Below are 23163 nucleotides of genomic sequence, written 5' to 3'. Positions count from 1 at the left end.
GACCCTAAAAACGATAAAGCGATAAGACTTAAATTAAGATTTAACGATTGAAATTAAAGAAAATAACAATCCTGATTCCGAGCTCAGTCTTTCCGAGAACAAAAGTGAAAATAAAGATAAAGCAATGATGAAAGCTTTAAAATTGAGAGCTAACTAATAAGGTATGAGACCAAAATGGTGTATCTTTTGTGTACAGAGTGTTTTGTGTCCCTACAATGGGTGTTAAACCCCACTATTTATAGTTCTACATAGGGAAATAGGATCCTAGGATCAAGATCCTCTTTAAATGATAATAAAAGGGTCATTGATGAGTGTGTAACGACATGCCTTGAATGTTAATATTCTCTGTAACGGCTGCTCATTTAACGCAAGCAAATATTCCCTCATTGAATGTTGTTCGATGGCAAATCTTTGACCTTCTATCGCCGACTACGTTCCCTTCGAAATCCATTCGGTACCGGTCACATGCCGCATTCAGTACTAATTGTTTCCCAACTCATCTTTTGTCTATCTTCGGTTCCACGCATCATGTTACCATTCGACCATCTGTTATGAACTAATTTTACCCCATACAAATAGTCCCCTACTTTCCGGTGACATATCTTAGTGTTACCGGGAAGTTGGTGAAGATTCTTTTCTTAGCGGGAAAATTCTTGAATAGTCTCTGACGCTTAAAAGGACGCACGTCTTCTCGCATTTAATACTCCGAACACGTGTTGACCCACGATTTAGCAAATATTTTTGCCGGTTTTCGAGGTAATCATGATAATAATTTTGGCCATCTATAACTTCTTTGTTATTCATCATTTTTACTTTTTCACTTTTACAACTTTCATAAGTCTTTCTTCTTCTCTGCATTTGCTTAGAAACCTTTCATATCCTTCAATTTTCCGAGCAAGAATTTCACTAACCTTTTGTTACCATGGCTTCTTACACTTCTCTTTTTGGAAACGATGGTCTTCTCTTCGGGGAGGCCCAAAGAAAAACAAGGAGAAGGAGGTCAATGTCGATTCTGAACCTCCATTGTTAGCACCATCATACCACATCATCTCAGCACTGCGAACGACTTTCAAGAAAAGGCTCATTCTGCATCTTCACGGACTTGGCCAATTAGTTGGTATCCCTCCTCCATTCACTCTTCCAGTATCCCAACTATGAAGGAGGACTACAACTGTCACGACCCAAAAATCCCACCACAGGCGTCGTGATGGCACTTAGTCTCTAAGACTAAGTAAGCCGATTATAATCATAATTCAAGCCATTTTTTTTTATTTTTAAAACATATAATTTAATACAACCTCCCAAGACTGGTAATACTGAGTCACGAACTCTAACTGAATACATGGAATTACCTCGAGGATCGAATATACAATATTGTTCGAATAAGAAATTAACAGTACAATAAAATTGAAAGACTCCAAGGGACTGCGATGACCAAATAGTCCTACCTTGAATCCTTGCGATTATACTCTAATCTTTGTCCGAATCCGATATCTTCAATACCTGGCTCTGCACAAAAATATGTAAAGGTGTAGTATGAGTACACCATAGTCGGTATCTAGTCAGTATCAAGACTAACCTCAGTGGAGTAGTGACGAGGTACAGTCAAGACACACTAGTCAAATAATCTGTGCAATATAGCATACAAAAATAATAGAAAATAAATAGCAGTGATAGCAACACCATTCAACTAGTGATTTAAATAGCAAGGCAATAGGAACACCATAAATATTGCTCAAAACGAATAATAAATACAGGTACAACCAATTAATCAAGTCCTTCAAAATATACACTTTTACCTATAAGTTTTTCAATAAAAGTCTCTAGAATATAATCCTTTTCAATAAATATATTTCGAATATACTTCCTTCAAATAAATATCTTTCTATTATAATTCTTTCAAATAAATATCTTTCGAATATAATTATTTCAAATAAATATTTTCCGAATATAATTCTTTCAAATAAATATCTTCTGAATATAATTCTTTCAAATAAATATCTTTCAAATATAATTCTTTCAAGTAAATATCTTTCAAATATACTTCTTTCAAGTAAATATCTTTCTAATATAATTCTTTCAAATAACTGTCATCATGTGACACCTCATTTAACTTTTCTGGCGTGAGAAATATTTCAACATGTCACATCAAATGGCACGGCAATACCTTCGTGCATTTGTCTCATTCTCACCCAATATATATATATATATATATATATATATATATGTAGATCAAATCAATTGGCACGACAACACCCTTCGTGCATTTATCTTTTTCTCACCGTGCTTACATATAACGGTATCAACTAGGTGGGGGAAATGCCAATAACAATAAAAGAAATAAAATGGAGGCACACATGAAGCAACAACGACCTCAAGTCACATAGAAAACATAGGTGCACAATAACATCTCAAGATAAAGGCATGAATATATACACAACAAAACGATACCACAATATAATGTATGTCGCTCGTCCTCGCCTGCACGGAAATACCCTTCGTGCCATGAATATATGATAATATAAAAATAATGGCACGACATGACCCTTCGTGCTTTTACTCTCGTCCTCACCTGATAATATAAATGAAAGGGCACGGCATCACTCTTCGTGCTTTACACTCTCAATGGCACGACATCACCCTTCGTACTTTACACTCTCAAATGGTACGGCATCACCTTTCGTGCTTTACACTCTCCCTCACATGATAATATAATTCAAATGGCACGACACCACCCTTCGTGCTTTACACTTTCAAATGGAACGGCATCACCCTTCGTGCTTTACACTATTCCTTACCAAACACATGTATATCATTAGCAAGCAAGGTAGGAATCATAAATAACATCAAGGAGAGTATTTAAACTATAACACAATACAATAATTCATATCACAATTTATCATTGACCACAATCAAATTCCAAATATGTAGCAGAATCAATAAATTTCTCAACAAATAGTCCAAAGCGCCACGCAACATATATAAAATCTCAAAATAATCAACAAAGATGGAAAATACTCGGTGTAGGGCAACGCCTTCATTAATTTAAATTCTTAATAATTATATAAATACCTCTTCTTAAGCTTATTTAATTAATTATTTGCAGATGAAAAATCCATAATGAAATTAATTTCTAAGAAATATCAAATTATCAATTCACGGAATCCACATAAATATACAAGTAATAATCACATCAAATTGTCATATAAAAATAAATTCAACAAACACGAATTGAGGCATGGCAAAATAGATGATTTAATAAATGCCAACAATTATCCAATTTACTACACAATATGTCTAAGACCTTAACCCAATATATTTTACACATATAAGCCCGAGTACGTACTCGTCACCTTGCGTACACGGCTTTTTATATTTTACAAATGGCACATAAGACTCGATGCCTAAGGAGTAATTCCCCCACTCAAAGTTAGGCAAGATACTTACCTTTTTGAAGTTATGCCGATATTCCAAAATCGCTTTTTTGCTTGAATTGACCTCCGAAAAGCTCAAATCTATCCAAATTAATTGTACAACTTCATTAAAATTCATCGAAAATAATTTCGGATAATAAAACGTCGACTTATAATTTTATTCTAAAGAGTCAACCAAAGTCAACGCGGGGCCCACCTCTCAAAACCCGACATAATATTCATGAAATCCAAACACCCATTCCGATACGAGTTCAACCATACCAATTTTATCGAATTCCAATAACAAATCGTCCTCTAAATCTTGAATTTTTATTTTTGGAAGATTTTGCAAAAATCTTGATTTTTTCCATTTAAATCTGAAATAAATGATGAATATAACCATAGATTTATGAAATATAATCACTTTAGGATATAGAACACTTACCCCAACCAAGCTTGCAAAACATCCCTCCAAAATCGCCCAAATCCGAGCTCCAAAAATTTTAAAACGAAATGGCAAAAATGACCAAGTTCAATCCTTATGTTTCTGCCCAGTTTCGCTCCTGCGGAGTACTGCCACGCTTCTGCGTGCTCTCTTTTGCGAGAAAAATCACGCTTCTACGAAAGTGTACTGCCCAGTCGACCCTCGCATCTGCGGAAGCATTTCCGCTTCTGCGAGAATCGCAGGTGCGAGGCAGTGTCCGCTTCTGCGCGCATGGCCACTTTTGCGGTTGCCTTTGCGCTTCTGCGCACCAGTTGTCGTTTCTGCGGCCTTCTCAGCTCCCCCTCTTCAGTTGCTTCTGCGAGAAGCATCTCGCTTCTGCGATGGTCGCACCTGCGTCCATAATTCCGCAGGTGCGATTCCAACAGCTGCTACCATTTTCCAGCAGCTTCCTTCAAGTCCAATTTGCTCCATTAACCTTTCGGAATCCACCCGCGGTCCTCGGGACTTTAACCAAATATACCAACATGTCCCAAAATACAATACAGACTTAGTCGAGGCTTCAAACCTCGTCAAACAACGCCGAAATTATGAATTGCGCATCGAATCGAATTATGAGTTTTCAAATCTTCCAACTTCTATATTTTGCGCCGAAACGTATCAAATCAATCCAGAATGACTTCAAATTCGACTTCGTTATAAAAAATTCCACCTTCAGTCGAACTTTCCAAAATCTTCTATTTTTCAACTTTCGCCAAAATGCGTCGAATTGTCCTACGGACTTTCAAATCCAAATCCGGACACACGCCTAAGTCCTAAATCACCATACGAAGCTATTGACATCATCAAAGTTCCATTTCGGGGTTATTTGCTCAAAAGTCAACTCTCTAGTCAACTTTTTTCCATTTAAGCTTCAAAAATGAGAATATCTCTTTCAATTTAATTCCGAACCTTCCAAAAAACCAACCTCAACTGCTGACGCGAGTCATAATACATGTTACGAAGTTGCTCGGTGTCACGACCCAAATTTTCCCTCCGTATGACGTCGTGATGACACCTAGTCTCTATGACTAGGTAAGCCTAACATTGCGGAATAATGAAATAAAAACATAAATTTAACAACCAACTGTTCAAAAATACACAGCAATCCAAAAACCCGGAATATCGTGAATCACAAACTGCAGAAGGAAAGTCTAGTGTCTCTATATATAAGAGTCTAACAAAGGAAAAATACATAAGATAATGGACATGAGAAAGAGTAGAAGGGGACTCCGAGGTCTGCGGACACGACAGATATACCTTGAAGTCTCCAAATATGTCCCGACTCACTGATAGTGCTGCTGATAAGGAGTACCTGGATCTGCACACGAAAAACATGTTCAGAGAGTAGCTTGAGTACACCACAATCGGTACCCAATAAGTGTCAAGCCTAACCTCGGTCGAGTAGTGACGAGGTCAGGGCCCTACTGGTAAATATATAATAAAAACAAGATAGAGTATAATACCGCAGTAGAAATAAAGGCTGAAATTTAACAAGAATAAAATCATAGAAGGTAACAGTTCTGTACACAGAAACACAACAGGGGATCTCCCGAGATACCGTCTTGTAGTCCCAAACATAAATGTGCAGTACATGGGGATCTCCCGAAATACCGTTCCGTAGTCCCAAAGTAAATATGCAGTGTAGGAGGATCTCCTGGAATACCATTCTGTAGTTCCAAAGTAAATATGCAGTACAAGGGGATCGCCCGGAATACCGTTTTGTAGTCCCAAAGTAAATATGCAGTGCAGGGGGATCTCCCGGAATACCGTTCTGTAGTCCCAAAGTAAATATGCAGTACATGGGGATCTCCCAGAATACCGTTCCGTAGTCCCAAAGTAAATATGCAGTACAAGGGGATCTCCCGGAATACCGTTCTGTAGTCCCAAAGTAAATATGCAACGCAAACAATAGAAATACAACTACATCATGAAATGTTACGATTTAGATTAAGTACTCGTCACCTCTCAGGGTTTTCCACAACTAGCCCGTGTACGTACTCGTCACCTCACATATACGGCGCTCACATATCACAATAGTTCCAAATCTTAAGGAGATCCCCCCCCCCCCCCCAAAGTTAGGCAAGCCACTTACCTCGAACCAAGCTCAATCAATCGGTCACAATTCCCTTTCCACGAATATTCGACTCCGAATGGCCCAAATATAGCAAAAAATAATTACATATCATAAATACAACTATAATAGACTAGTCTAATTAATGAAATCAAGATTTTAATAAAAATTCTGAAATTCATCCTAAAAGGTCGACCCGGGCCCACGTCTCGAAATCGGGTAAAAGTCACAAAATACGAAAACCCATTCACTCACGAGCTCTGTTTTAAAAGGCGTTTCTAGGGCGAGGCGTACCAAAAACGCCCCGGGGCGATGGTGTGGGGCGAAATTCTCAAGAGGCGTATACCCCGCAATTTGGGGAATATGCCCGGGCGTTCGGGGCGCGTTTTTTAGTAAGGAGTAAGCCCCAGAGACTTTTTCAAATTAAAACAAAATTTGTTGAATTAGTCCTTCATATAATACCCAAATTCTCAAAAGTCGGTTTGGTAATTACTCAAAAGGTTTAAAAAGGAACTCAAAAGTATTAAATTTAAAAGTAAAGACCTTTTTATTGATTTAAGCCTTAATTCATGGTTTTTTCAAATTTGTATCTTGTCCACTAGTCTGCTAATATCTCCCAAAAGCAATAAATGTTTAATTTTTTTTACAAATACAAAGAGAACTACATTTTTCTTCATAGCAGCAAATTCAAAATTCAAATTGCAGGTTAATCATCCTTTTTATTCCTCCATATAGAAAACTTTATTCTTTTAGACTCAAATTACTTGTGCTTGTAAGTAACGTATATATATATATATAATAGATTATTTTGATTAGTTTTTTGTGGGGATGGAGCACACATATATATAGTTTTCTTCAATTTTTATGCAATTTTACTTGTTTATAAATATTAACTGTCATTATATTATTTTATAAAATATTAAAAATTAAATACCTATGGGGCTTATGCCCCGCTGAGGCATATGTAAAACGCCCCACCTTACGCCCACGCCTTTTAAAACACTGCTTACGAGTCTAACCATATAAAAATTACTCAAATCCGACCACAAATCCCCTTTCAAAACTCGAAATCTTTGTTGAAGGAGTTCTTCCAAATTTTTCCCAATTTCAACCCCAAAATCCGAAATTAAATGATGAAATCAACCGTAGATTATTGAAATATAACCATAAAGGAGTTAAGAATCGTTACCCATTCGATATCTCTGAAAATCCCTCAATACCTTGTCCAAAATATGAGCTTCCAACTCAAGTTTTTTGATAAAAATGGCAAAACTCCTGTATTTTGGAAACTTTAACACTGCCCAGCGATTCCTTAATCGTGATCGCGAAAATAGCCTCGCGATCGCGAAGAACAACTTTGCTGCCCCAGAAATTACTCTACGCAATCGCGTAAAACACCATATGAACGCGATGCTCTGGCTCCCCTACTCACGCGATCGCGAACATCCTCACGTGTTCGCGATGAGCAAAGCGCGTGGCTCATTTTGGTACACTTAACCCTACGCGATCGCGACCTTGTCTCTGCGTTCGCGAAGCACCACCTCACATCACTATGCGTTCGCATGCCCATGTCAGCGAACGCGAAGAACAATTCCATCCTCTGCCCAGCTAAGCCTATGCGATCGCGGATCACCCCATGCGATCGCGTATAAGGAAACTAGAACTCAGACACCAGAAAAACTTCAGCAACCTCCTAAGTCCAAAAATCAATCCATTGGGCGTCCGAAACTCACCCTATGCCCCCGAGACCTCGACCAAATATACCAACCAATCCTAAAACACCATACGCACTTAGTCGATCCCTTAAACCACATCAAACAACGCTAAAATCACAAATCATCCTCCGATTCAAACTTAAAGAACTTGAAACTTCCAATTTCGACAACCGATGCCGAAACCAACCAAACCACGTCCGATTGACCCCAAATTTTGCTCACAAGTCATATTCAACATTACGGACCTACTCCAACTTTCGGAATTGGATTCTGACCCCGATATCAAAATTTTCACTACCGGTCCAAAACTCCAAAAATTCGACTTTCGCCAATTCAAGCATAAATAAGCTACGAACCTCCAAAACACAATCCGGATACGCCCTTAAGTCCAAAATCACCTAACGGAGCTAACGGAATTGACGGAACTCTATTCCGGAGTCGTCTTCATGCAGTTCCGACTATGGTCAAAATCCTAAGACTTAAGCTCCCGTTTTAGGGACTAAGTGTCCCAAAACACTCTAAAAACCAAAATGAAGCCTCCCGACAAGTCACATAAGCAGAAAAAAGGTACGGGGAAAAACAGTAAATAGGGGATCGGGGCTATTACTCTCAAAATGATGTCGTTACATCCTCCCCCTCTTAAAACAATCATTCGTCCTCGAACGAGCATAGATGCATACCTGAAGTGGTAAAAATATGAGGATAACGGCTGCGCATATCCTGCTCGGTCTCCCAAGTCGCCTCCTCGACCGGTTGTCCCCTCCACTGAACCTTCACAGAAGCAATGTTCTTTGACCTTAGCTTCCTGACCTACCTATCTAAAATAGCCACTGGCTCCTCAACATAAGATAGATCCTTGTCCAAATGGACTGAGCTGAAATCCTTACATGAGCCGGATCACCATGATACTTCTGGAGCATCGAAACATGAAATACCGGATGAACTCCTGCAAGGCTGGGAGGTAAGGCAAGCTCATAAGCAACTCCCCCAACACGCCGCAACACCTCAAAGGGACCAATGAACCTTGGGCTCAGCTTGCCTTTCTTTCCGAACCTCATAACGCCCTTCATAGGCGAAACCCGAAGCAAGACCCGCTCTCCAACCATGGATGCAACATCGCGAACTCTTCGGTCTGCGTAACTCTTCTATCTGGACTGGGCTGTGCGAAGTCTATCTTGAATCACCTTAACCTTCTCCAAGGCATCCTGAACCAAGTCTGTACCCAATAATCTAGCCTCGCCCGGCTCAAACCATCCCACTAGGGACCGACACCGCCTACCATACAGAGCCTCATACGGTGTCATCTCAATGTTGAACTGATAACTATTGTTGTAGGCAAACTCCGTAAGTGGCAAGAACTGGTTCCAAGCACCCCCAAAATCTATCACACACGCACAAAGCATATCCTCTAATATCTAAATAATGCACTCGGACTGCCCGTCTGTCTGAGGGTGAAAAGTTATGCTCAACTCAACCCGAGTACCCAACTCATGTTGTACAGCTCCCCAGAACCGTGATGTAAACTGCGTACCCCAGTCAGAGATAATAGATACCGGTACGCCATGAAGCCTAACAATCTCACGGATGTAGATTCGAGCTAGCTGCTCGGAAGAATAGGTAGTCATCACAGGAATGAAATGAGCCGACTTTGTCAGCCTATCCATAATTACCTAAACTACATCAAACCTCCGTTGAGTTCATGGGGGTCCAACAACAAAATCCATAGTGATCCGCTCCCATTTCGACTCCGGAATCTCTAACTTCTGAAGCAATCCACCAGGTCGCTGATGCTCATATTTTACCTGCTGGCAATTCAGACATCGAGCCACATACTCTACTATGTTCTTCATTCTCCTCCACCAGTAATGCTGTTTCAAGTCCTGATACATCTTTGCGGCACCCGGATGAATAGAGTACCGCGAACTGTGAGCCTCCTGGAGAATCAACTCACGCAAACCATCTACATTGGGCACACATAGCCTGCCCTGCATCCTCAATGCACCATCATCTCCAATAGTGACCTCCTTAGCATCACCGTGCTGGACCGTGTCCTTGAGGACAAGCAAATGAGGGTCATCATACTGACGCTCCTTGATACGATCATAAAAAGAAGACCAAGAGACCACACAAGCCAATACTCGACTCGGCTCAGAAATATCCAATCTCATAAACTGGCTACTGGTAGATATGCTAAACTCCCCAAACTCTCTGCCTGGCGACTCAAAGCATCGGCCACCACATTGGCCTTCCTAGGGTGTTACAAAATGATGATATCATAATCCTTAAGCAGCTCCAACCACCTCCACTGACGCAAGTTAAGATCTTTTTGCTTAAACAGATGCTGCAAACTCCGATGATCGGTGTAAATCTCACAAGGAACACCGTAAAAATAATGCCGCCAAATCTTCAAGGCATGAACAATAGATGCTAACTCGAGGTCGTGGACATGATAGTTCTTTTCATATACCTTCCGTTATCTGGACGCGTAGGCAATCAACCTACCATCCTACATCAACACCGCACCTAGACCAATCTGTGATGCATCACAATATACAGTATAAGACCCCGAACCTGTAGGCAATACCAATACTGGGACTGTAGTCAAGGCTGTCTTGAGCTTCTGAAAGCTCTCCTCACATTCCTCCGTCCACCTGAATGGAGCACCCTTCTGGGTCAACCTGGTCATAGGTGCTGCAATAGATGAGAAACCCTCTACAAATCGACGGTAATACCCCGCCAAACCAAGAAAACTCCGGATCTCTGTAGCTGAGGATGGTCTGGGCCAACTTTGCACTGCTTCAATCTTCTTCAGATCTCCCTGGATCCCCTCACTCAATACTATATGACCCAAGAATGCCACTAAGTCTAGCCAGAACTCACGCTTCGAAAATTTTGCATATAACTTCTTTTCTCTTAAGGTCTGAAGCGTAGTCCTCAGGTGCTGCTCATGATCCTCCTGACTCCGGGAGTATACCAGAATGTCGTCAATGAACACAATGACGAATGAGTCAAGATAAGGCCGGAATACACTGTGCATCAAGTGCATAAAAGTTGTTGGGGCATTGGTTAGCCCAAAAGACATAATAAGAAACTCATAATGACTATATCTGGTCCTGAAAGTCGTCTTCAGGATATCTGGCTCCCGAATCTTCAACTGATGATATCCTGAACGTAAGTTAATCTTGGAAAACACTATGGCACCCTATAACTGATCAAATAAGTCATCAATACGAGGCAATGGATACCTGTTCTTCACTGTGACTTTGTTCAACTGGCGGTAATCAATACACATCTGCATAGAACCATCATTCTTCTTCACAAATAAGATAGGAGCACCCCAAGATAATACATTGGGCCGAATGAATCCCTTATAAAGCAACTCTTGTAACTGCTCCTTCAACTCAGGAGGAGCCATACGATATGGAGGAATAGAGATGGGCTGAGTGCCCGGCAACAAATCAATACCGAAATTAATATCTCTGTCGGGCGGCATGCCCGGAAGATTAGCTGGGAACATATCTGGAAAGTCCCTCACTACTGGAACTGACTCAACTCTAGGGGTATCAATACTGATGTCTCTCACATAAGCTAGATACGCGTCCCACCCCTTCTCAACCATTCGTTGAGCTTTAAGAAATGAAATAACTCTGTTGGGAGTATACTCTAAGGTACCTCTCCACTCTAATCGCGGAAATCCTGGCATAGCCAACGTCATGGTCTTAGCGTGACAATCAAGAATAGCATAATGGGGAGACAACCAGTCCATGCCCAAAATAATATCAAAGTCCACCATGTTGAGCAATAATAAATCGGCTCTGCTCTCAAAACCACTAAGAGCAATCAAACACGACCGATACACGCGATCCACAACAAGAGAATCTCCCACAGGAGTAGATACATAAATAGGGAAACTCAAAGAATCACGAGATACGCCCAAATACGGGGCAAAATAAGAGGACACGTAAGAATATGTAGAGCCTGGGTCAAATAATACCGACGCATCTCTATGACAGACTGGAACAATACCTGTAATGACAGAATTAAAAGCAACTGCCTCTGTACGAGAAGGAAGTGCATAATATCTGGCCTGGCCTCCCCCTCTAGGGCGACCTCTACCTCCCCGACCTCCACCTCAAGCTGGCTGAGCAGGTGGGGTGGCAGCTGGTGCTGTAATCATAGCCTGAGGACTCGGTAGAGCACGCTGTGGCTGAGAAGTCTGTGGGGGTGCACCCCTCCTAATCCTGGGGCAATCCCTCACCATATGGCGAGTGTCACCACACTCAAAATAAGCCCTGGGAGGGCGTGGCTGTTGTGACTGGCTCGGGCCAGGTCTGCTGGACTGGCCGCTAGGAACACCCCGTGCAGAAGGCATACTAGATACTGGCGGTGCATAATAAGGCTCCTGGGGCCTAGAAGGAGCTGGGACACCACTGGCGGCTAGAAGAGCTGAATGAACGGGGCGACTTACATAATCCCTACCATGGCGAGCTATTGGGACACGAGCTCCAGAATAATAACCAGTCTCTCGAGACCTCTTGGCCTCTCTCTCCTCTCTATCCCTGGCAAGCATGCCCTCTAATCTCCTGGCAATACTCACAACCTGCTGATAAGAAATATCCATCTCCAACTCCCTGGCCATACTAATTCGGATACTAGGTGGAGTCCCTTAATAAACCATCGAACCCTCTCTCGAACTGTGGCAACCAAGGCCGGTGCATGTCGGGCCAAATCACTGAAGCGAACTGCATACTTTGACACAGTCATAGCACCCTGGCACAGCTGCTCAAACTCCACGCGCCATGAGTCTCTGAGGCTTTGGTGGACATACTCTCTCAAAAACATGTCCGAGAACTGAGTCCATGTATGTGAAACTGCCTCATCCGGACTACTCAGCTCATAAGCACGCCACCACTGATAGGCTGCTCCTCTAAGCTGGAATGTAGTAAAAGAAACCACGCTCGTCTCAGCTACGCCCATAGTACGGAGAATACGATGACACTCCCCCAGAAAACCCTGATCATCATCTGTAGCCAATCCACTAAAGCTAGGTGGGTGTTACTTCATGCACCTCTCAAGTCTGAGCTGCTCCGCCTCAGAAGCTGTTGCCCTAACCTCGGGCTGAGCTGGAGCTACCGGCTACATTGGTACAATCTCTGGAACCTGGTCGACCTGAACCCGCTGCTCTGGAGTACTGGCGACGGGAATCTGTGCTCCTCCCTCGGCTTGAGATGTGGCAGGAGCAAGTGGAATCAGTCCAGCCAGAGCTAAGGTGCTGAACATGCTCAGAAACTGGGCTAGAGTCTCTTGGAGGGCTGGTGCAGCAACAGGTATCTCAGGTGTCTGCCCTCCAACTGGAGCTACTTGGGGCTCCTCTGTAGCAGCTCGTGCGGGTGCTCTAGCTGCACCACGTGGACGTCCCCGGCCTCGGCCTCTCGTGACTCTAGCGGGGGCGTGGGTGCCTATTCATCAGATCTGCTTGTACGCGTCCTCACCATCTGTGAGAGAATAGAATACAGAAGTTTAGAATCTTTGAAGTCAACAATTTTCGCATGACAAGGAATCAAAGTATTGAAATTTTCCTAACAATTCCATAGCCTCCCAAAGATAAGTACAAACGTCTCTGTACCATTCCGCGAGACTCTAATAAACTGGCTTATGACTCACGACACCTATGAACCTAGAGCTCTGATACCAACTTGTCACGACCCAAATTTCCCTTCCGTATGATGTCGTGACGGCACCTAGTCTCTACGACTAGGTAAGCTTAACATTGCAGAATAATAAAATGAAAACATAAATTTAACAACCAACTGTTCAAAAATACACAGCAATCCCAAAATCCGGAACATCGTGAATCACAAACTGTAGAAGAAAGTCTAGTGTCTCTATATATGAGAGTCTAATAAAGGAAAAATACAGAAAATAATGGACATGAGAAAGAGTAGAAGGGGACTACGAGGTCTGCGGACACGACAAATATATCTTGAAGTTTCCAAATATGTCTCGGCTCATTGATAGTGCTGCTGATAAGGAGTATCTGGATCTGCACACGAAAAATATGTCTAGATAGTAGCATGAGTACACCACAATCGGTACCCAATAAGTGCCAAGCATAACCTCGGTCGAGTAGTGACGAAGTCAGGGCTCTACTGGTAAATATATAATAAAAACAAGATAGAGTATAATACCGCAGTAGAAATAAAGGCTGAAATTTAACAAGAATAAAATCATAGAAGGTAACAGTTCCGTACACAAACACAACAGGGGATCTCCCGAGATACCGTCTCGTAGTCCCAAATGTAAATGTGTAGTACATGGGAATCTCCCAGAATACCGTTCCGTAGTCCCAAAGTAAATATACAGTGTAGGAGGATCTCCTGGAATACCGTTCCGTAGTCCCAAAGTAAATATGCAGTACAAAGGGATCTCCCGAAATACCGTTCTGTAGTCCCAAAGTAAATATGCAGTACAGGGGTATCTCTCGGAATACCGTATCGTAGTCCTAAAGTAAATATGCAGTACAGGGGGATCTCCCGGAATACCGTTCCGTAGTCCCAAAGTAAATATGCAGTACATGGGGATCTCTCGGAATACCGTTCCGTAGTCCCAAAGTAAATATGCAGCGCAAACAATAGAAATACAACTACATCACGAAAGCTTACAATTTAGATTAAGTACCAGTCAAGGAAGAAGCAGGAAATTCACTAAGCATGTTGCACAGAGTTCACACAGGCAATTAAGATACGTAGACATGTTGTATTAGACTAAACAGGATAGTTACACATATTGGAATAACTCAATTAAGAATGAAAATAGATTGATACTCATTAAAATGGTATAACTCAAAATAAAAGGAAAACAGGTTGTCACCTCACGTACACGGCGCTCACATATCACAATAGTTCCAAATCTTAAGGGGATTTCCCTCACACAAAGTTAGGCAAGCCACTTACCTCGAACCCTTTCCACTAATATTCGACTCTGAATGGACCAAATCTAGCCAAAAATAATTACATATCATAAATACAACTATAATAGACTAGTCTAATTAATGAAATAAAGATTTTAATAAAAATTTCGAAATTCGTCCTAAAAGGTCGACCCGGGCCCACATCTCGGAATCGGGTAAAAGTCACAAAATACGAACACCCATTCACTCACGAGTCTAACCATATAAAAATTACTCAAATCCGACCACAAATCCCCTTTCAAAACTCAAAATCTTTGTTGAAGGAGTTCTTCCAAATTTTTCCCAATTTCAACCCCAAAATCCGAAATTAAATGATGAAATCAACCATAGATTAGTGAAATATAACCATAAAGGAGTTAAGAATCGTTACCCAATCGATATCTCTGAAAATACCTCAATACCTCCAAAATCTGAGCTTCCAACTCAGTTTTTTGATAAAAATGGCAAAACCCCCGTTTTTTGGAAACTTTAACACTGCCCAGCGATTCCTTAATCGTGATCGCGGAAATAGCCTCGCGATCGCGAAGAACAACTTTACTGCCCCAGAAATTACTCTACGCTATCGCGTAAAACACCACGTGAATGTGATGCTCTGGCTCCCCTACTCACGCGATCGCGAACATCATTACGCATTCACGATGAGCAAAGCATGTGGCCCAGTTTGGTACACTTAACCCTACGCGATCGCGACCTTGTTTCTGCGTTCACGAAGCACCACCTCACATCACTACGCGTTTGCATACCTATGTCCGCGAATACGAAGAACAATTCTATCCTCTGCCCAGCTAAGCCTACGCAATCGCGGATCACCCCACGCGATCGCGTATAAGGAAACCAGAACTCAGACACTAGAAAAACTTCAGCAACCTCCTAAGTCCAAAAATCGATCCGTTGGGCGTCCGAAACTCACCCGAGGCCCCGGGACCTCGATCAAATATACCAACCAATCCTAAAACACCATACGAACTTAGTAGAGCCCTCAAATCACATCAAACAACGCTAAAATCACAAATCATCCTTCGATTCAAACTTAAAGAACTTGAAACTTTTAATTTTGACAACCGATGCCGAAACTAACCAAACCACGTCCAATTGACCCCAAATTTTGCACACAAGTCATATTTAACATTACGTACCTACTCCAACTTCCGGAATTAGATTCCGATCCCGATATCAAAATTTTCACTACCGGTCTAAAACTCCAAAAATTCAACTTTCGCCAATTCAAGCCTAAATAAGCTACGGACCTCCAAAACATAATCCGGATACACTTCTAAGTCCAAAATCACCTAACGGAGCTAAAGGACCAACGAAACTCCATTTCGGAGTCGTCTTCATGCAGTTCCGACTATGATCAAAATTCTAAGACTTAAGCTCCCGTTTAGGGACTAAGTGTCCCAAAACACTCTAAAAACCAAAACGAAGCCTCCCGACAAGTCACATAAGCAGAAAAAAGGTACGAGGAAAACAGTAAATAGGGGATTGGGGCTATTACTCTCAAAACGACCGGCCAGGTCCCGGTCGTTACACTCGGGACCTTAAGTCGCTGAACGAGATGTTAATTCTTAAAACGACAAGTCGGGTCGGTATAAAAACTGCCCCAATCTTGAAATCCTCCCCCAGATATGATATAGCGGGTTACCTTCTCCAAGGAAGGGTTTATGTATGTCTATACGTATCCCTTTACCTTGGGTTCATTCTCCCTAGGGTCGAGTGAAGGGCTCGACCCAATAAATTTGGAGTTTTGCCACTGATATCAGGTCTGCTTAACACAAGTAGGCCCGTCTATATGGCGGACGGTGGCCTACCTTCGCCAACTGTGCACGAAGACCGGGCAAACCCTAACCCTTGCACATGTAATGAGCCTTTACTCTCCCAAAATTTTCTGTGGGGGAGTAATAAACTTTAGCAAGCCTGGTCACCACGCTCTTCTCACCAGCGTAGACGATAACAATGATCGTGGATGGATGGAATAATTCGTTGTCATTGCTACCAGGGACATCATCCCGACCACAACTCCAAGTTTTCCCTAGTCGTGGAATCGTTTTCATAAGTTTTGAGTCAATCACTTCCTTTTCCTGTGAAATGATCATCTTCGATTTTGCTAATTTTCCATTTTCTTCGTTTCAGATACCCGTTGGGAACCTCCAAGGGTTCAAGGCCCGGACCAATGGATTCAGAAAATTCTAAAAATTACAACTCCAGAATCCTGACGGTGGAAAGAGATGGCCCCCAAATATGGGTGGAGGCCAAGCATCATGGTAAGTCAAGCCCTTCTTTCTTTTACCCTTGCTCGAGCATAAGAAATCTTCATGAACGAACTACTAACTCTATTATTGGCCCGACACAGGACTTCCGAGGGGCTCTGTCACCTGCCCCGAGGTCGACGCTTTAGTTAACCCCGAGGAAGCCGGGTGAGTGTTAAAAAATGCCCTTGCCCGGAGCAGAGCTCGTGGATCTGTCCGAGCCTCCGGTGAGAGTACCTCCTCTACGAGTCCCCAGCCCGAGAGCAAGAAACCAAAGAGAAGATGCTCTTTATTGGTTGGAACTCAAGAAAATAGGATAAAGAAAATGCCATCCGAGCCGGCCATATTTTCCTCGTCGATGAAGGGAAGCCAGTGATGAAGAGGGTCCCCTTCAAAGGAGAAAAGGATCTTCATTAGCTCAACCAGATGCTCAGCCGGGGGAGCTTCAAAACCCGTCGTCAAATGAAACTCAGGCGCTTTGGGGTGAGATAGACCTGGTCAAAAATACTGATTCTCGCTTTCCGGCCCCAGTTGTTGTCTCTGGTCCAAGGAGCTTGGACCCTGAGCCTTTTCTGCCCCCAACCATTGAGCCAATAACAACCAACATTGTTTCTACCGCAACTACTTCTCATCCTTCCACACCAACTGTTGAAAAATTAGTGATATCTCAAAAGGTAATGTTCATCTTGACTTGGAAAATCTTTTCTCTTTGAAATATTATTTATATTTACTTATTATTTAGTAAGTTATTTTACAATTAATAGAGTCAAACTAGCCGTTAACTAGCCATTGGAGCAACACCTATATAAACATGGAGTTTGGAGAGCTAAAGACATACTTTATAATACAACTTTCTGAATCTTCTTCTCCTCCTATATGCTGGGTTTCTTTCTTGAATTTTCTGCTAGTTCTATTCCCAGTTTAATAACTGAAAGTGCTTGTTGAATCCTGGGGGATATACCTAGTTTATCCTTTATTATGTAGGCGATGTCCTTGACATGCCTCAAGCTTTGATAAATCTTATTCTCCATAATCAATAATTGTTCCAACAATCATAAGAATATTTCTATACTATTCCTATGGAGAATATCAATTCTGGAATCTCAAGAGCAATAGATGACAGGTGAACAAATATTATTATTATTATATTGGTATCATATATCGTTGTTGCTGGTTCTACTTTGGCATGCACTCTTAGCAAGTTGTCATTTCAATTTTATACACTATCGCATTATGAAGATCAAAATGCACCACAAAATTAAGGTACGCTTTTTATAATATTTAAATGCGCTTAAGATAGTGGGTTTAAATTTATTCTTTAATTTTAACAAATTTGAGTTTTGAATTTGGAGTGTTACAAATAAAAGCATGATTGATTTCACCCAAGTCGTATAAGTTCTTTGCTAATTCTACGAGAATGAAATAGTGAATAATTTACTATACATGATAATCATACATGTCAAATAGAATTTGACAGATCTTTTTTATGGAAGGGAAGATGATGATTAATGTGTTGGCCTTGTAAATCTCCCCTCAGCATATTTAAATATTTTACATATATTTTCTAAAGGATTTCATAATATATTTAATAGTTTTTTGAGATCTTGAATTTTGATGAATTCGCATTTATCTTTACAAATAATTTGTATCTAACAAATTGTCTTAATTAGTGAGCCATGATTTCTAGGAATTCAACTTGAGTATATGTGTTCCTAGAACATTGCGAGTCTCCTCTGTATTTGTTTGATAGAAATATTAGATAAGATAAGACCTTCGTGTTCTTGTGACTTATTGGATGAAGCTGTGTTATTAGCTTGTTATTTATAAATTAGTAAAACTCTTTATGAGTTGTAAAAGAGTATTTGATTAACCTGAAAATTTTGAGGGGGGGGAGGGGGGGGGAAGTATCGTGTCCGAGTTATGTAGCGTGATCCAAAGAAGATAAAGAATGGAAAAAATGTTTATTAAAATTATAATGTTGAATCCTTACAAAATTGATATATATATATATATATAGTGCTTCTGACTCAGAAACATTATTTTGCTTCGGATCTTTTAGTCGTTTGGATGAAAAAATTGTTGAATTATGACTTGTTTTCTACTAATTTGAGATATTCCTGTAGAAGTTAAAGTTGCTTCTTTATTTAGAAAATTTTACTCTGGTATTATAGTATGGAAGATACCAAAAGGAACACAAAATTCTTATATGTGTTGAAAGATGTTTCAAAAGGCACTGGTATGGAAGTCAAGTTTCATTTCATTTGAAATGATTTTATGACTTACCTGAGAAATATTGTGAGTTAGTATTCTGTATGTTAATTTTTCACTGTATTAGAAGGATTCAGTGATGATATTGAATCTTTGATTCAGATGAGAAAAAGCTCACTAGTGACTGTGTGATCACCTTTTGGTGGAGTGTTATGGTATTGAAATTGCCTGACAGCGAGGCTGATTAAGTAACCTCTTGGTGAATATTCCACTGGGAATCAATCCGACAATATTTGTGCCGATAAATCAATTGCTTAAAGATGAGAATTTTTTCATAAATATAATGTGTAGTCAAAAGAGGATTTGGCAGATCCTTTGACTTATAAATGAAATATCGAGGGGTTGAGACTTTTGTCAATTTGAGAGGTATCAACAATGCTGGTAACCCAACCTATGTGATTGGAGATCCCATGAAGTAGGTTCATATGGGTAATAACAAGTCATTAGTTGATCAAATATGCACTATTAAATTATGTCTCTTCCTATGGTGTGTGTATATAGTGCAAGACTGCAAGGAATGTGAGGCTGAGTTATTAAACTCTTAATCCAATAATCTGTAGCCTTTTATAGGTGGTGTATTACGCTGCAGAATACACTTGATGGATGGACCTATATGATCGCGGAGTGGGCCGCTCCTATGAAATTTATGGCAAATATTTATAGAGCACTCATGAAAATCAGGCGCGTGCATGACCTATTAGCGCAAAACTGCGATAACAGTAGAAATTGTGGGGGTGTAATATGATGAATAAGATCCCTAGCTTACAACAAGAGTTCTTGGTTCATAGAAGTTATTAACTTCACCAATTATTCTGTAAGTTAAAGCTTATTTTATCTATATCTGGTTCGTAGTCTATAAGACACCAGATGAATTTCATTATACCCCGAAACCCAACAAATTATTCTCTTTCTTTCTTTATTTACTATTTATTTTTTATGTCCCTTTTGAGATATGTGGGGGATTATTGGAAAATTAGTGATATCTTAAAAGGTAATGTTCATCTTGACTTGGAAAATCTTTTCTCTTTGAAATATTATTTACACTTACTTATTATTTAGTAAGTTATTTTACAATTAATATAGTCAAACTAGCCGTTATCTAGCCGTTGGAGCAACGCCTATATAAACATAGTTTTTATATTCCATCGACACCAGCAGCTCCTTCGCTACCAGCAGTAACTGCATCTCCTCCACCGACATCAGCTGATCAGGATAGGGATGCTTCTCCCCCTCGGTCTCCCAATCATGAGAACTTAGGGAGAAACTATGCTACTCCTTCTCATGACCCCTAAGGGAGGCGAAGCGCCACCCTTTAAATTTCACGGGATTGTCAAGTCCTCTCGAGGCCGGTGGAAATCGTCAATTATATGAACCCACTGGCTTCGGCAAAAGATTGGAAGAAAATGTGCTCCCTTTCTAGGGAGTGTCTGATAAACAATGCCATGCATAATTCGGTTCAGGAATCGTACTTGTTTTCCCTTATTTTCTTTTCTGCTTACATATTGCAACGAGAATCCTAATTTCAACCTTCTTTTTTTAGGCCAACCTTCTCGTTTCTGAGGGCCTGCAAAGGTTTATCCTTGATAAACAAGGACTTTCTTTCGAGCATAATCAACTCTTAGCTGAAAGGAACCAGCTTGTCGCGTGCCTCTCGGTGCTGGAGGTAAAAGCTGTAGAGATGGGCGAGCTCGAGGCTCACTTACAGCAAAGTGAGCAAGACAGAATGGCCCCCAACCAAGAAGCTGTCCAATTACATGAAAAGCTTCGAGAAGCTAAGGCTAAGTGGGCCGAACTTTACGATACCGTCATCGCCGCTGCCGATCGCGAGTCAGCCTTCGAGGAGCAAACCAATAATTTAAAGGCCAGCTTATGCTCCAAAACGGAGGAGGCCAATGTTGTCGAGGATAAGAGGGCACAGATGGATGAGAGGCTTAAGAGGGCCATGGACCAAAACCGGCTTCACTCAACTACAAATGTTGAGCTCGATGCCCGCCTCCATGCCATGAAGTCCGAAAGAGAAGAGCTTCAGGCCAAAAACAAAAAACTTCAGGCCAAACTCCAAGAACAAGAGGATTTCCTCATCTTCGAGAAGACCTATGCCATATACCATATGAAGAGAAAGACCTTGGAGGAGGCTAAAGCGAGCATCGACAACATAGACGATTATATTGCCTAGGACCGGGAACTGGAGTTATCTGCTCGTCAAAGTCTTTTTGCTCGGCCCACTACGACTCACTCCTCGAGTACTGGTTTTGAGTGCTCGGGAACCGAAGGGGAGACCGAAGAAGATGAAGGTTCTGAACTGGTAGTGAATCCGCTTTCATCTACCAGGGTAAATATAGATCCATCTCTCCCTTCGGGTTCTGGCGGCAATGATGCTTAACGTTTTTTTTTCTTTTTCTATTTTTTTTTGTACTTTGTAAATATACCAAACCTTTCATCGAGTTTGGCATTTTATAAACAAAGAATTTTTGCTAAAGTGTTGTGCAAAAATATTTCTTTTATGTTTAATCAATCAAAGCTTTAGGTATACTTTTTCATTCGATAGCTTTTGACTTCTAGAATCTATCCTTTACTATGAGAGAGGATCCTTATGTTTACAGTGCTCTTGAAGAGAATGTTTCCTATTAATTCCGGCACAAGCATTTGAAGTGTTTTAACTTTCAAACGATAAAGTTAACTCATCATTTGGACAATAAATAAGATAAAAATAAAATGACTTTATTTTATTCCTTCTATCTTTAAAAGTACATAAGCATTCATTTAGTAAAGTAAATAAAATTGCTGCTAATACATGTGGTTAACTTATACAACTTATTTCTATGGAGCTGATCATGCAATTACTGTCCCTGATGAGACATTATTGATCCCGATTCTAGTAGTCTCGATTTTTGTGGCATTCTTGGTGTCGTATCATATACTATTCCCCAAGTGTTCGGATGAGAAACATGCGAATTCGAACACTGAAAGTCTTGCTTCATCGGTGAAAATAACTTGTGAATGGTTAAATAATCCTATTTTAGTGATGGAAGGCAAAGCTTTCCATCTAAACAAAGATTATTTAACCATCCACATAGTCATTCACCGTCGATGTGAAAATTTTTTGCCTTGATATTTAAAGGTCTTGCCTTTACTGGTGACACTTCCTTCATAACATGCTTTCCGTCATTGCATCGTTAAAAACCTTGCCAGAAAAACCTAATTGGGACAAAAACTAGATGAAGGGAAAAATAGTACAACGCATACTTTCAGTATTGGTAGGATCCATCATCAATAATACCTTGGTGAGTTACGTTCCAATTGATGGGCTGTTTGACTCCATCTTGATTTTCCAACTCGTACGACCCTTTACTGATGATAGCGGAAGCCTAGTAAGGACTTTTCCATATTGGTCCCAGCTTTCCTGCATTGACTTCCCTAGTTCTTTGAGTCACCTTTCTCAAAACCAAGTCTTCTCCATTGAAGTAACATAGATTGGCCTTGCGATTATAATATCTTTCCATCGTTTGCTTTTGAGCCACCATCCTTACATACGTCAAGTCCATGTATTCGTCTAGAAAGTCCAGCCTCACCAGCAAGGCTTCATTGTTTGCTTCTTCCTTTGTTTGGAAAAACCTTAAAGTCGGCTCCCCTACTTCCACCAGTATCAAAGCTTCCACGCCATACATTAGAGAGAAAGGTATTTCTCCCGTGCTCGACGTCGTCGTTGTCCGGTATGCCCATAGCACACCCCGTAGCTCATCGGCTCATTTTCCCTTAGCATCTTCTAACTTCTTTTTAAGGTTCTGAATAATTACCCTTGGTTGATTATGCATGTCCGTTAGCACTTGGATGGTACGGTAAAGATGTAACTCCCTTGATTTTCAATTCTTTCAAAAAAATTGTGAATTTTGAACCTATAAATTGCGGCCCGTTGTCACAAGAAATTTTCTTCTGTATTCCGAGCCGGCAGATTATGATCCCATATGAAGTCGACCACTTCGCGTTCACCGATCT

This window comes from Nicotiana tomentosiformis, chromosome 8 (assembly GCF_000390325.3).
Source record: "Nicotiana tomentosiformis chromosome 8, ASM39032v3, whole genome shotgun sequence".
Classification (NCBI taxonomy): Eukaryota; Viridiplantae; Streptophyta; class Magnoliopsida; order Solanales; family Solanaceae; genus Nicotiana; species Nicotiana tomentosiformis.
Note: the sequence above shows the minus strand (reverse complement) of the source record.